Source organism: Macaca nemestrina, chromosome 16 (genome assembly GCF_043159975.1).
Source record: "Macaca nemestrina isolate mMacNem1 chromosome 16, mMacNem.hap1, whole genome shotgun sequence".
Lineage (NCBI taxonomy): Eukaryota > Metazoa > Chordata > Mammalia > Primates > Cercopithecidae > Macaca > Macaca nemestrina.
In genome coordinates this window covers 26,966,562-26,982,577 of record NC_092140.1, presented here as the reverse complement: position 1 = coordinate 26,982,577, position 16,016 = coordinate 26,966,562, and the positions used below count along the sequence as shown (strand labels likewise).

At 34.3% G+C, this 16,016-nt stretch overlaps 1 long non-coding RNA gene across 1 annotated transcript in view; it reads right to left on the bottom strand.

Annotated features, from left to right (window-relative positions):
• Positions 1-14,306, bottom strand: part of LOC139359205 (uncharacterized) — a 145,513-nt gene extending 131,207 nt beyond the window's left edge. The window contains exon 1 of the long non-coding RNA XR_011615112.1: positions 13,941-14,306. This is a non-coding gene — a long non-coding RNA (uncharacterized lncRNA). The remainder of the gene's footprint in view (positions 1-13,940) is intronic.
• Between the last annotated feature and the right edge of the window lie 1,710 nt (positions 14,307-16,016).

Below are 16,016 nucleotides of genomic sequence, written 5' to 3'. Positions count from 1 at the left end.
TTTGGAAGAGTTTATGATAAACATGTAATCCCTTTGTATTCTGATTTAATCAGTGCAATTATATCTAGTTGGTTTAAAATGCAATCCTCAAGTTCCTTCAATTTAACAGAGAAAGTGTTTTTTTTTTTTTTTTTTTTTTTTTTTTTTCTCATTTGAAGACTGATGTGATGTTCTTAACTGAGCTCTTGTGGTTAGTGGCCATCCTTACAGTTCTGCCTGCCTGCCGTACATAGATAGAAAAAAAATATGAAAACCTTAGGGAACTGTTTATGAGCCAGAGCTCCACTTCCCTTCTGTTCCCACTTCATTGATACATTATAACTGAATGGGGCTATATTGAGGCTCAAGTCAATAAATGTGATACACCACACAAAAAAATTTAAAAACAAGGCCGGGCGCGGTGGCTCAAGCCTGTAATCCCAGCACTTTGGGAGGCCGAGACGGGCGAATCACGAGGTCAGGAGATCGAGACCATCCTGGCTAACATGGTGAAACCCCGTCTCTACTAAAAAAATACAAAAAACTAGCCAGGTGAGGTGGCGGGCGCCTGTAGTCCCAGCTACTCGGGAGGCTGAGGCAGGAGAATGGCGTGAACCCGGGAGGCGGAGCTTGCAGTGAGCTGAAATCCGGCCACTGCACTCCCGCCTGGATGACAGAGCCAGACTCCGTCTCAAAAAAAAAAAAAAAAAAAAAAAAAATTGAAAAACCAAAATCACATGATTATCTCAATAGATGCAGAAAAAGCATTTGATAACATCCAGTATCCCTTTTTGATTAAAACTCTCAGCAAAATTGGCATAGAAGGGACATACCATAAGGTAATAAAAACCGTCTATGACAAACCCACCGTCAATATAATACTGAATGGGAAAACGTTGAAAGCATTCCTGCTGAGAACTGGAACAAGACAAGGATGCCCACTCTCACCACTTCTACTCAACATACTACTGGAAGTCCTAGCAGAAGCAACCAGACCAGAGAAAGAGATAAAGGGCATCTGAATTGGTAAAAAGCAACTCAAGCTGCCACTGTTTGTTGATGATATGATGATATACCTAGAATACCCTGAAGACTCCTCCAAAAATCTCCTAGAACTGATAAATGAATTCAGCAGTTTCAGGATACAAAATTTGTGTACACAAATCAGTAGTGCTTTTATACATCAACAGTGACCAAGTTGAGGATCAAATAAAAAACTCAATCCCTTTTACAATAGCTGCAAAAAATAAATTGAAATACTTAGAGATATATGAAACCAAGAAGGTAAAAGACTTCTACAAGGTAAACTACAAAACACTGCTGAAAGAAATCATAAATGGCAAAAACAAGTGAAATTACATCCCATGCTCATGGATGGGTAGAATCGGTATTGTGAAAAAGACCATACTGTCATAAGAAATCTACAAATTCAATGCAATTCCTACCAAAATACCATCATCATTCTTAATAGAACTAGAAAAAAAATTCCTTAAATTTATATGGAATGAAGAAAGAGCCTGCATAGCTAAAGCAAGACTAAGCAAAAAGAACCAATTTAGAGGCATCCATCACATTACCTGACTTCAAACTATACTGTAAGACCATAATCACTAAAACAACATGGTACTGGTATAAAACAAAAGAGAACATAATTTTAACACATACATGTGGCAGCAATAAAGTCAGTAGTTGTCAGAGACTGAAGAATATGCAAAATACCCTTATAATGTGCACTTGAACATGACAAATTATATCTCACAGTAAACAGAATTACATGCTAATTTTTTTCTAATTATCTGGTTGAAAGTACTTTTTTATTTTGCTCTGGCCAAAGAAAGGATAAATCCTGAAGAAAGCTGGGAGATGTGCCGATAATTTTGATAATTAAGTACGTGGATAGAGTGGGATAATAGTGTAATACTATCATATATTTATGTTACAAACTACTGTATATCATTCTATGTCTCTTGCATTTTAAACATGTTGTATTGTGTACTTTCTAAATATTCCCATGGGGAAAATATAATTGTCTATATTTTACAGAAGAGTAAAGTAGGGCTAAAATGCAACTTGTTTAGGAATTGAGGACTTGAACTTAGGTCTTACTATAGGGTGGTTCAAAAGTTATTGTAGGTTTCTGTCATTGTAAGTAATGGACAAGACTGGGTGTGGTGACTCATGCCTGTAATCCCAGCACTTTGGGAGGCCAAGGTTGGTGGATCGCCTGAGGTTAGGAGTTCGAGACCTGCCTGACCAATATGGTAGAACCCGTCTCTACTGAAAATACAAAAATTAGCTGGGCATGGTGGCACGTGCCTATAATCCCATGTACTTGGGAGTCTGAGGCAGGAGAATTGTTTGAATCAGGGAGGTGGAGGTTGCAGTGAGCCAAGATAGCACCACTGCACTCCAGCCTAGGTGACAGAGAGACACTCTGTGTCAAAAAAAAAAAAAAAAAAAAAAGGAACGTAATGGCCAAAACCGCAATAACTTACGCACCAACCTAATAACTTTAAAGATTATATCATTTTTACAGAGCTATAATTGGCATATAACATATTGCATTTATTTAGTGTTCAATTTGTTAAGCTTTGACATATGTTGTACATGTGAAACATCACAATAGATCCTGAACATCCATGTCACTTTCAAAATAATTCTCCTTCCCTTTTATAATCCTTTCCTTTCTATTTTAACCTATTATTACCAACCACTGCTCTAGTTTGTATTACTATATTTATGTATCCTAGAATTTTATATACATGGATTAGTACAATGTATACTCTTTTTGTCTGATGTGTTTAATTCAGAATAATTATTTTAAGATCAACCCAGGTTGTAGCAGGTATCAAGAGTTCATTTATTCTGTTAAATTGTATTTCATCATATTTTTTTCTTGCCTCACTGTACTGGTTAGATGCTTCAGGATTATACTAAATACATGGATGAGATTTGGTATGTTTCATTTTTCTTTATATTAAAAAATTCAATATTTCAACATTAAGTATAATTTGTAGACACCCTTTATAAGATTGACGAAGTTTCCCTTGTTTCCTAATTTGCTGATAATTTTTAACAGAAATACATGTTGTATTTTCAAAATGTTTTAGAACCTATTGAGATAATATCATTTTCTTTTTTAAGATGATGATATAAACAATCATTTAATTAACTTTATAATGCTAAAATAAATTGTTATTTCTGGGTTAAACCCCACTTGGTCCTGATCCATTGTCATTTTTGCATATTTCTGATTTCTATTTGCAAAAATTTTGTTTAGCTTTTTCTTTTCTTGGCATCAGGAGACACATTGGTCTCTCGTGTTCTTAGCTTATAATTTCTTTGTTTAGCTATAGTACAAAGGAGTGCCGGCTTTGTAGTGTGAGTTTTGAAATATTCCAAATTTTTACAATCTTCTGTAAGTTTTTAAAAGTAATTTATGTTTTTTATTTCTGAAAATTGGTAGTTTTCACAAGTGTGGCTATCTGAGGGTGGAGTTTTTATTTTGAAAAAGTTTTTAATGAAGTATTTTAAATAGATATAGGATTACTTGGGTTACTTATTTCTTCTTTTGTGGAATTTGATAGTATGATTCTTATGAGAAATTTATGCATTTCATGCATGCTGTTGAATTTTTGACATGATGATATTGAAAAATGTCTTAGTATTCCTTCATACTTGTAAAACCTACAGTAATATCACTTCTATTATTCCTGATATCGTCAATTTGAATCTACTATCTTTTTGTTCAGATTGGTTTGACTAGAAGTTATTAATGTATTCATATTTTCAAAATACCAGCTTCTGGTTTCATTTATTTTCTCTATTGTTTTTGTATTTTCTATATCATTAATTTATGCCCTTATTTATACTGTTTTCTTTCATCAATTTAATTGGTATATTGTTCATGATAGATTTTCCATCCATCTGTTCTAACAATAATTGAAGACATATTGAAATTTCAAGAAATAATTGTGAACTTTTCTCTGTTTTTAGTTATATTGATTTTTTTCTTCATGTATACTTCAGCTCTCAGTTCATAAGCATTTAGGATTGCAATGTCCTCCTTCAAAATGGCCCTATTTTTCATTATGAGTATGTTGCTTTGTTTCTGGTAATTTTGTTCACTTTATAATATATTCCATTGCATATTTGAAATAGGAAATTTAGCTTTCTTTTGATTAGGGTTAGCATTCTGTTCCTTTTCTATTATTTCACATTAACCTGCTTTTATATTTATATAATTGAAGTGTGTTTCTCCTAGGTAGCATATATTTTGTCTTGCCTTTTTAAAAAATCTCATCTATAAATGTCTGTATTTTAATAGGGGTGATTAGACAATTTATATTCAATGTGATTATTGCTTTGGTTAAGTTTATTTATTTATTTATTTATTTTTCGAGATGGAGTCTTGCTTTGTCACCCAGGCTAGAGTGCAGTGGCACAATATCAGCTCACTGCAACCTCCACCTCCTGGGTTCAAGCAATTCTCCTGCCTCAGCCTCCCTAGTAGCTGGGATTACTGGTACACACCACCTTGCCCAGCTAATTTTTGTATTTTTAGTAGAGACGGGGATTTCACCATATTGGTCAGGCTGTTCTTGAACTCCTGACCTCATAATCTGCCCGCCTCAGCCTCCCAAAGTACTGGGATTACAGCTGTGATCCACCACACCTGGCTGATTAGGTTTAAATCTATGATCTGGTTCACTGTTTCTACATGTCTGTTTATTTCTTTAGTTTCTTTTTGCTCCTTTCCATCCTTTATTTGGTATACTTCCATGTATCTGTTCATTTTCTCTGCTTTTAAGTTATCAGCTATGTAAAACTATTTGTTTCATTATCTTAGTCATTATTTTGTGACTTGTAGTGTAAAATATTAACTTATCACAGCCTAACGTGGTTTCTTTTTGCCTTAAAGTCACCATCCTTTTTTCAATTTTTAACAGTTGTTTTGGATACGTTATTTTTGTGCATCTTTATGTGGTACATGTAAAATTTTCTTACATGCATAGATTGTGTAGTGATCACATCAGAGTACTTAAAGTGTCAATGACCTGATTATTTATTATTTCTATGTGTTTGGTGAATTTCAAGTCTTCTCTTGTAGCTATTTTGAAATACACAATATACTATTGTTAACTATAATCAGCTTACTCGACTATCAAACATTAGAACTTATTCCTTCTATCTAAGTGTATGTTTGTACTCATTACCAATCTCTCTTTACCATCCCCCCTTACTCCCTGCTAGGCACACACACTTCCCAGTGTGTGGTATCATTCCACTCTCTATCTCCATGTGGTCAACTTTTATAGCTCCCATATAAAAGTGAAAACATGCAATATTTTTCTGTGTCTGTCTTGGTTCACTTTACGTAATGACCTCCAGTTCTATCCATGTTGCTGCAAATGGCATGATTTTATTATTTTTTATGGCCAATTAGTATTTCATTGTGTATTTGAACTACATCTTATCTATACATTCATCTGTGGATGGACACTTAGGTTGATTCCATATCCTTATTCTTGTGAATAGTGCTGTAATAAATATGGTAGGTTCAAGTATTCCTGTGATATATTGATTTATTTCCATTTGGATAAACACCCAATTGTGGGATTGCTGGATAATATGGTAGTCCTATTTTCAGATTTTTGAGAAATCTCAGTGCTGATTTCCACAGTGGCTGTACTAACCCACATTCCCACCACCAGTATATGGGCGTTCCCTTTTTGCTGTATCCTCACCAACATCTGTATTTTTGTCCTTTTAATAATAGCTACTCTAACTAAGGTAGAATGATATCTCACTGAGGTTTTCTTTTGCATTACACTGATAATTAGTCATGGTAAGCATTTTTTTTCACACACCTCTTTGGCCATTTGTATGCCTTCTTTTGAAGATATACAAATTCAGTTTTATTCATGTCCTTGTTTTAATGAGATTCTTTGTTTGTTTTCTGTTGTGTTGAGCTCTTTGTATATTCTGGATATTTATCCCCTGTCAAATGAGTACCATACAAATATATTTTTCCCAATTACCAGCTTGTCTGTTCACTCTGTTGTTTATTTTACTGTGCAGAAGAATTTTAGTTAAATATAATCCCATTCATCCATTTTTGGTTTTGTTTTTCTATGCGTTTTGGGACTTAGTCATAATATATTTGCCTAGACCAATGTCCTAAAGAGTTCTGCCTGTTTGCTTCCAGTAGTTTTATAGTTTGAGGTCAAAATTTAAGTCTTTAATCCATCTTGACTTGATTTTTGTATATAGTGAAAGATAGGAGTTCACATTCATTTTTGTACAAATGGTTATCCAGTTTCCTTAGCATCAATTATCGAAGAAGGTGTCCTTTCCCCAATGGCTGTGTTGAAGATCAACTGGCTATAAATATATGAATGTATTCCTGACAGTGTAATTTTAAGTACTATGTTACCACTTCACATAAAATATGAAAACAATATAATAGTATAATTTTGTGTCTTCCTTCTTGACCTTATGATGCTATTAATGCTATTAATGTACATTTTACTTTTCTATGTTATAACCCCTAATGTATTTTTAAATTTTACTCTGAGTATTCAATTATTTTTTAAAACACCTAAAGAAAAAGAAAATAATCTTTCATATTTACTCTTGTATTTATCATATGCAGTGCTTTTTATTGATTTGGATAGATCCACATTTCACTCTGTTATCACTTTTTTTTGACTTTCTGAAGAATTTCCTTTAACTTTTTTTTTCATGTCTTTCTCTTTGTGAGGAATTTATTTTAGATTTTGTTGTTCTGCAGATACTTATTTTGGCTTCATTTTGAAAAATACATATAAGTCCCAGGTTCATTTTTTTCTTTCAGTATGTTAAAGGTATACACTTTTGTCTTTTCATTTACATTGTTTCCAACAAATAAATGTGCTGTCAATCTTATAGTTGTTCCACTGTATGAAACAGGTGTCTGTTACTCTGTTTGCTATTAATAGTTTTTCTTTATTACTAATTTGGAGCAAGTTAATTGGAATGTTCCTTGCTGTAGATTTCCTCATGTTTCTGGTATTTAAGTGTTATTATATATCTTGAATACATCGTTTATTACTTCCTATCAAATTTAGAAAAATATGGCCCCTGAGAATTTCACATATTTTCACTGTAACCTATCATCATTTGTCTCTCTCAGGGGCTCAAATTATAATTACCTTATATTTCTTAAAGTTGTCCCACAGTTCAGTAGTATTTATTTCATTTATTTTTTCACTTTTCTCTTTGTCTTTCTGTCATAATAGGTTTCTTTTTTTTTTTTTTTTTACTTCAAATTCACCAGTTTTTCCTTCTGTGATATCTAATTAACAGCTGCTCTCACCTGGTGTATTTTTTATCTCACATATTGTGGTTTTCATTGGTTTATGTGTAATTATCTTTTTAGAAATTGTGTATTTTCCATGTCTCTACTTAACTTTCTAAACATACAGAATGCAGTTAAAATAATTGTTTTCATGTCATTTTCTGCTCATTCGAATATCTGTGTCTGGTCTGTAAATTTCCATTAGCTAATTTTTTTTTCTCATCATAGTTTATATTTGCCTTCTTTTGTCATACCTCATACTTGTTGTACTTTTAAAAACATTTTTTAGCTATTTTGTGTGATACAGTTTAGTTACTTGAAAGAAGTTGTATCTTTTGGGGTTCTTGCTTTTATAACTGATTAGGCAGGCATTGAGCCATATTTATTGTAGGACTAATTATCCCTCACTATTGGATCAAGATTTTTCACACACTCTCCCCAATATCTCATGAATCTTTAGGCTCTCTAGTGGCTGGTGAGAATATTCCTGGCCAGCCTCAAGCACTGGGCATTCTTAGCCATAGCCTTTTCAGATGATTCTTTCAGAGGTTTCTGCTAGTCTCCTCACATACATGTATTACTATTTTTAGTACACTGCTCAATTCTCAACAACAACCCACTAAAGAACTCCAAAGTTTTATCTGTAGTTCTTTCATCTGAATATATCTTTTTAATGAACTCTAGTCTCAATATCCCTGTTGTCTTAGAGCTTTCTTCAAGACTCAGTAAGTCAGTTTAATTTCTTCTAGGCTCTTTCTTCATTCACAATTGTCTGCAAATCTTATCAGGGCACCAATCTGGTATGATCAGAGGAATAATTTTTTATTGTTTTTTCCTTTTCTCTGCTGTATTACTTTTCTTTGTTGTTTAAAGTTGAATGTCCTGAAAAGTGATTTTTACATATTTTGTTCATTGTATGATTGTCTGTGTTTGATATACTATCTGTTTTTGTTTGTCTGTTTTTGAGATGGAGTTTCACTCTTGCTGCCCAGGCTAGAGTGCAGTGGCACAATCTCAGCTCACTGCAACCTCTGCCTCCCAAGTTCAAGTGATTCTCCTGCCTCAGCCTCCCGAGTAGCTGGGATTATAGGCAGCCGCCACTATACCCAGCTGATTTTTGTATTTTTAGTAGGGACACTGTTTCACCATATTGGCCAGGGTGGTCTTGAACTCCTGACCTCAGGTGATCCATCTGCCTCGGCCTCTCAAAATGCTAGTGTTACAGGCACGAGCCACTGCACCCGGCTTGGTGAGTTATCTTGACTCGAACTTAAATGCTTTATCATTAGCCATTTTACTACCTTGAATCTCTGTAGAAAAAAAGCGAAATTTGGTCATCCAGGTAACACATACACAAGATTTCTATTTTATTTCATTTTAACATTTGTAATGACTTTGTATCTCCTCTTATTTTATGCTCTGTGGATTTTAAAAGTAGTATAACATGGTTCCTATTCTTTATTACTTTTTAAGAAAATACACTTAGCAATTTTAATATTCGTTTGTGGATTCTCATAGAGGTGTGGACCTAATGAAATAAGAAAGTATAATTGAGATTCAGTGCAGGTTTAATTGAGTACTTGGCAGATATTCAGCCAATGCTACCTAGAAGAGTCGATTATGGAATTACATTTGAATTGATGATTTCGAGTTCACAATGGATTAAGACACAGCATGAAAACATTTCACTCATAGGTATTATGAACAAATGTGCAAACGTGTGAATAATGTGTTTGCAAAACCGCAAATAGATGGCTATTTCTGGATTATAAAGTCATGAAATGTTTTTTTTTTTTTTGAGACGGAGTCTCGCTGTGTCTCCCAGGCTGGAGTGCAGTGGCGTGATCTCGGCTCACTGCAAGCTCCGCCTCCCGGGTTCACGCCATTCTCCCGCCTCAGCCTCCCAAGTAGCTGAGACTACAGGCGCCCGCCACCACGCCCGGCTAGTTTTTTGTATTTTTAGTAGAGACGGGGTTTCACCATGTTAGCCAGGATAGTCTCGATCTCCTGACCTCGTGATCCACCCGCCTCGGCCTCCCAAAGTGCTGGGATTACAGGCTTGAGCCACCGCGCCCGGCCAAAATGTTAATTCAGTATTGAAAAATGAGGCTGAGGTAGCAGACCATTGCCAGATCAAAAATGAGCTTGCATAATAGCCAACATACCTGACCATGATCCGATGATTGCATTATGACTTAAATAAAAAGATAAAGAAAAGTATAATCTCTAAGAAGATATATTGAGCCTCCAACAGAAATTAGAAAACACAGTTTGAAGACTCTACTCTTTGTATGATTGTGAGATTTGGGGTAATACCATTAAGTCATGATGGAAATAGCATCACAAAAGAGGCAACAGGCTGACTTTCAGAATACGGGCTTATAAGGATTTACAAAGATAGGGCAGTGTCAAAGTGGATGATTCTAAAACAAAACAAAACAAAACAAAACAAAAAAACAGAAACTATGAAATGATTTGCCATAAATTTCAGGGTAAACAAAAAATAAAAATAATGCTAGATTATAATAAACTGCAGTACAACTAGGAAAATACAGAATTATTTTCTGTAAGTGGGATAGAAAAACTCAAGTTTTTGGAAGTAAGGCACTTCTGATACAGTTAGAATTACAATACAAACCACAAGATTTAAAAAAAAAAAAAAAAAAAAAGAAGTTCACCAGTTTTCCTACTTACAACTTTCTCTCCTGGAAAAGAGTTTAATTCACTAGCCTGCAATATTTACGTGTGGGGAGTGACAATGGATTAAAGCATAATTTTAATAAAGTTTTAATGCCTAAAATAAACCTTTATGTTCTGGCCTTTTTCAATCCTCTGATTCTACATATGATCAGCCTACAAATGCAGAAATGCTTAAAACTTCCATGTCTTCTTTCATGCCACGCACTGTGCAATCTCTGATTCTTACAGCACATAATCACACATACTAGGACACTTCCCTCAATTACTTTTTCTTTTTGTGGCTAACTCTTGCTCATCCTTCATGTTTCAACTTTAATTATACATTTTACCAAAAGTCTTTGCAACTTCCTCTGCCGGTCTCTCAGTGAGATTAGTGTGCTCTCTGCATCACCAGAAAATACCTTAACTTACATTATTAGTTTGATACCACTAAAGTACTGTTTCTATATTAAAAATGAATATTCAAAGCAACCTTTAGCACACCTTCTGAGAATCACCAATATATGTATTAATAAACTGTTCATAGATCCTAGGTGAACAGTAATTGCTTATGACCTCATAAAAGAAATTTTTCTTCAAGGACGAGCTCTTTCATTGAATGTCTTTATTTTTGTTTTTCAATATCTCTTAAAATGCACAGAAAATCAACAGAGATTAGATATTATGCACCTTCAACTCCTTGAAAATAGCCTTCTCCAAATATGTCTATGTAACCTGTGTTTACTCTGCTATCGGTTGCCTAGGAAAAACTTATATATGTTTACAGGCACAATACGGATACACACACACACACACACACACACACACATATATATATACACACATTTTTTTTTAATGCCTGGAACTGGGGACTTATATGGCTCCTCAAATACTACTCTCCAACACTGCTGCCTGGGAGTATCTCTTATGTGCTCTCCGTTACCATGGTCAGCACCAACATTCTGGATCCACTATTTTTCTACTCTTATTTTTCCTCTGGGTTCTGGCTCCCATCCCCTGTGGTTATATTTACTGTGGAGCATACATCTTTGCTGCTGGCAGCTGCTGCATCACGTTGTTATGTTAATGCCTACAGAACTGCAGACAGTGCCAGTGCAGAAATGTGCAGAAGCTGCTCCCCTGTGCGTCTGTTTCTTTGTGGTGTGCGACCATTCACAATAGTTTAATTCTTCTCCAGCAGCGACCCCAGGACTCTAATGATTCACAGAGATTTTTAGTGCAACATATTTTTCAGGTTTTCACTCACAGTTATATCTCCCAGGAATTCAAATCCATGCCTATAAGAGTTAGAATGAAGAATTAAATTATCCATTTGTACAGCCATTTGCTCATTCAGTTGACATACTTTTATTAAGTTCCTGTTAGGTGCCAGGTGCACACCCAGGCACTGAGAACACTATGGAGTTATCACTCTCTGCCAAATCAAGTAAACAGTCCAGTTTAGCAGAAGAGACACATATTCAAAAAATAAAAATAAACATAGCCCCAAATATTTACAGAAAACTTATTATCTGCCAGGCATTTCGAATGGAACAATAAATAGAATTGACTAAACCCCTGCCTTCTTGATTTGGAAGTCCATGTCCTTCACAGAGACAGTTAATATACTTAAATAGTAGTAGCACCATATTACATGTTGAATCACGGCTAGAGTGTAATTTAAATAGAACATTCTCTCTAAAAATACAGCATTTCAACAGAGATCTAAATAATGATTGAAAAGGTATTCCACGCAGAAGACCATCAGGCAATTAAAATAAAACATGCAATTGCATTGTAATTAGTACATTGTAAGTGGCTCCTCTGAAAGCTTTTTTAAATCAGTGTCATGATTTATTAAGGTATTGCATTTTGCTTCCATTTTTAACATTTTTGTTAAAATTCTTATCCTACATTTTTGCCTCTTCCTTTCCTGCTAAAGTTAAAACTACATTCTGGATTAAACTGGACAGCAGAAAGCAAGTAATTTTAATCTAGCAATTTTCTCAATTTAAAATACCAAGTTAGTTACTAGTTACCAAATGCGGGTTCAAATGCCTTCAGTCTATTCTTTTCAAAAGTCATTAATTATTTGGTTGAAGTCGATAGGCATAGGCAAGCTAGACATTCACATTGATTAATCATCAACTACTGAAGCGATTCAATCAACAAAGTAAAGGATAACAATTTTGGGCACTTGTAATAGTTAATTAGATTATTTTAATGCCAAGACATTCCAATTTAACTCTTCATGAATGGTTTACTTTGAAAAACTAATCATGATTGCATGTGATTATTACAGTAAAGAGATACGACACAAGAGGCAAATTGACACAAATATGTTATGGTTTATATATATCATACAAATAAGATGAACTTCCTAGTTTATATAGAACCAAGTAAACTATTCTTGTTTTCTTTTCAATGCAATATATAGGACCCTTAGGTTTACACATTAATAATGAATATTTTTTATTAATAAGTATTTTGAATATATATATATACCTACTACATTTTATTTACCTTTGGAAGTTTAATGTTATATATAAATTAATGCCATTTAAAAGGTTTTTTTTCTTTAAGTGTTAGGTAATTGAGTTGTTCATTAAAATTAAGAAATACATATTTCTATGCATTTTGAGCTGCCTATGTTTATAGTGAACAATATGAACACGATTTTAGGCTATGGTTTGTGACATCCCCTTTGTTTCTTTATATTTAATAATAATTTGGGTTTCCAAAACCCACCCAAACTTTGTAAATACTGAAGTTTGAAATGCTATTCCTTGGGCCCTGAGTTATATGCATATTTAGGGTCATTTTAGGCAGATAGCAAATGCATGAAATTAGCTCCAACTCTGACTCAGGAATGTTGTTGAACAAAAATAAAATCAGTGAGTAAGTCCTCACAGAATTTCAAGTAACATAATCTCATATATAATTTTCAATGTTGGCATTATTTCAAAATCATAGATTGTGTTTGTTATCTATTATTATGCTGCAAATCATCCCAAAATACAGCAGCACAAAACAAAAACATTTATTTTTACATTTCTGTCATCAGAAGCCTGAAATCTCCTCTTGGTCCTGTGGCACAGGGTTTCTCTCAATGCGGCAAAATCATGTTGATGGGTGAAGCTGAATTATCTGAAGATTGATCAGTTATTGCAACAGAAAGGGGTAACCTTTGTTACTTTCTTTCTCTTTGTCTTCTTTCTGCATAGTCCCTAACATGGTGATATAGTAAAAGTGAGTGGATTTTGCCCAGAGGACTAAAAGATGGAATGTTCGGAAACCGAAAAATTTCTGAAAGATCGCAGAGAGGAGAGAGACTTGTGAAGCAGGTGAAAGGCTTTGAACTACTGTGCACAACTTCATACTGTGTATGCATGCATCTGATTCTAGTTAGCAAATGTAAGACTTTGTAAACGGAAAAAAAAAATGTGTAGATATCCATCAACGTCTCAGATGGACCACCGTGTGTTGTTTGCACCAAACAAAACTAAATAGCTTTTTCGCATCTTTAAAAAAATTAACCTTGAAACCATGGACTACAAAAGGTAAGTTGGAAAGTGCAGCCCCAAATTGATTGCCTACTAAGGTAAAATATCAGTATTATATATCATCTTTAGTAAAATAACTAAAGTCTTCACCTCTGGGTGAAGGATACAATCCAAAATAAAAGAACATAAAAGGAATCATGACAATTTCAACTTGAATTTGAAAAGAAAATCAATGAATATCAATATGATGAATTAAAAAATGGAAATAATTCATTAAAGAATATAAAGCAGCTTACAAAAATGCTCAAAGATACAAATATGAACACTCTCGACATAAATAGAAAAATATGAATTTCTAGAAGTAAAATAATATAATAAAACACAAAAGCTGTAGAATTAAAAAGATACAAAAACTAAAATACGTATCTAAAAACACTTACCGGATAGACTCAATAGCAGAAACAAGGTGAAGCTATGTCAGCAAGATGATAGATTAAAAACCCTCAGCCCAGGTTCCTTCACAGACAAAGTAAATTAACAAAAATGTACAGACCAACAAAATCTTTGTGGAAATTCTAGGAACCAGTTAAGAATTTGCAGTATGCCAGGCAAATACAAAGCTCAGAATAGCTGCTTTGAAATAGGTGAGAAGAGAGTTGTTTAATTTTATCTACAATATTACCCCTTCCACAAGCCCACACAGCTCAGCTCAGTTTGTGGCTTCTGGACTAGTGGGTGGAGAACAGTTAAATATGCATTCAATGTTGTAGCTTTTATACAGGGCTACCCTGAGGAACAGGGTTCTGTTTGCCTGACTCAAAGCACTAGTGGAACCAAGATAGTTTGAATGCCTCCAGGCTGCTGAAAGCAGACGTGAGCAAGGGTGGCTTGTCACAGAGTCAGACGGTCTACAGATACAGTGCTATGGATCAGAAGGTCTACAGATACATGTCTACATATACAGCGTTACAGATACGGTATCGCTCAGCGCAATGTAGAGAAGTGCAACTCGTGGCCTCTCTCATGAAATGGAGAGAGGAGAGTGAAGCATGCTTCTAGAATTTTGGGTTTTGGGATAGCTTCTCAAGGAACTGAATTGTGTGTTGCCTGATTTCGGAAGCTGATGGAGAACTTGCATAATTTATAAGCCTCACAGCCACTGAGAACAAAGGAGAGAGGTATGCCTTACACTGTAGCACCAGAGAGCCTGGAGTACCACCGACAGGCACCAGAGGGTGAAAAAAGATTGTGAGTTCCTCAAGAAAGAAAACAGCAAACCTCTCTAACTGAGAAATTACACATGAAATCCCAGAGAATTTTTATCCCCCCAAAAGGTTATAGTGCCTCCCCAAATATTCAGGCTGATTATTGAAGGTCTTCCCTGCATAAAGCCCTTAGTCTATGAAGACTGGCAGAGGTGGCAGGTGTTTTCAAACACATAAAACTCAGCAAATAAATAAGTAAATATTCAGAAGACACACAGGAGAAAGGAGAAGCATAGCCCAATCAAAGAAATAAAATAAATCTCCAACAATGAACTCCCAAAACAGAGAACAATTGATTGCGTTAATAGAGTTCAAAATAATCATCTTAAAGAAGGTCCATGATCTACAAAATAACAGATAGAGAATTAAATGAGGAAAATAATGCATAAATAAAAAGAATAGAAAATTAAAAAGAGATAAAAGAAAAATATATAAAAGAGGAATTTATGGAGCTGAATAATAAGAGTTTACTACATGGCTGCAGATGTAGATTGAGTAAGCAGAAGAAATAGTTTTCTAGTTTTAGTAAGCTAGAAAACAGTTCATTAGACATTACCAAATCAGAAGAGAAAAAATAAATAAAGTGAAGCATGCCTAAAACATATGTGACACCACCAATCTGACCAATATATGCATTATGGGACATCCAGTAGTAGAAAAGAGAAAGGGACAGAGAGCTTATTCGAGGAAATAATAACCAAAAACTCCCCCTAACTGAGGAAGAAAATGAACATCCAAATTCAAGAAACTCAAATTACTACAGTTAGGATGAACATAAAAAAGACCACATTGAGACATGTTATAATCAACCTATTAAAATAAAAGACAAAGAAAGGATCTCGAAAGTAGCAGAGAAAAACTTGTCATGTACAAGAGAACTCCTCTTATATTATCAGTGGATTTTTAGAAGAAACCTTACAAGTCAAAAGAGAGTGGAATGATTTATTTAAAATGATGAAAGTATACATTGCCAATTGTCCCGTCAGTCAAAACAAAAGAATGCTATATAGCAAACAAAACATACAATATAAAGTTTGCTGGTAAAGGTAAACATATAGATAAGTAGGCAATACTGAAATGGTGGTATATAAAGCACTTTACAAATAACTATAATTATAAAATGATGTTAATGGATACCTAATACACCAAGATGTAATTTGTGACATCAACAACACAAAGTGAGGGTGGGGAGATGTAAAAAAAGTAGAGTTACTGTATACAAGAAAAGCTAATGAGTTATTAGCTGAAAAT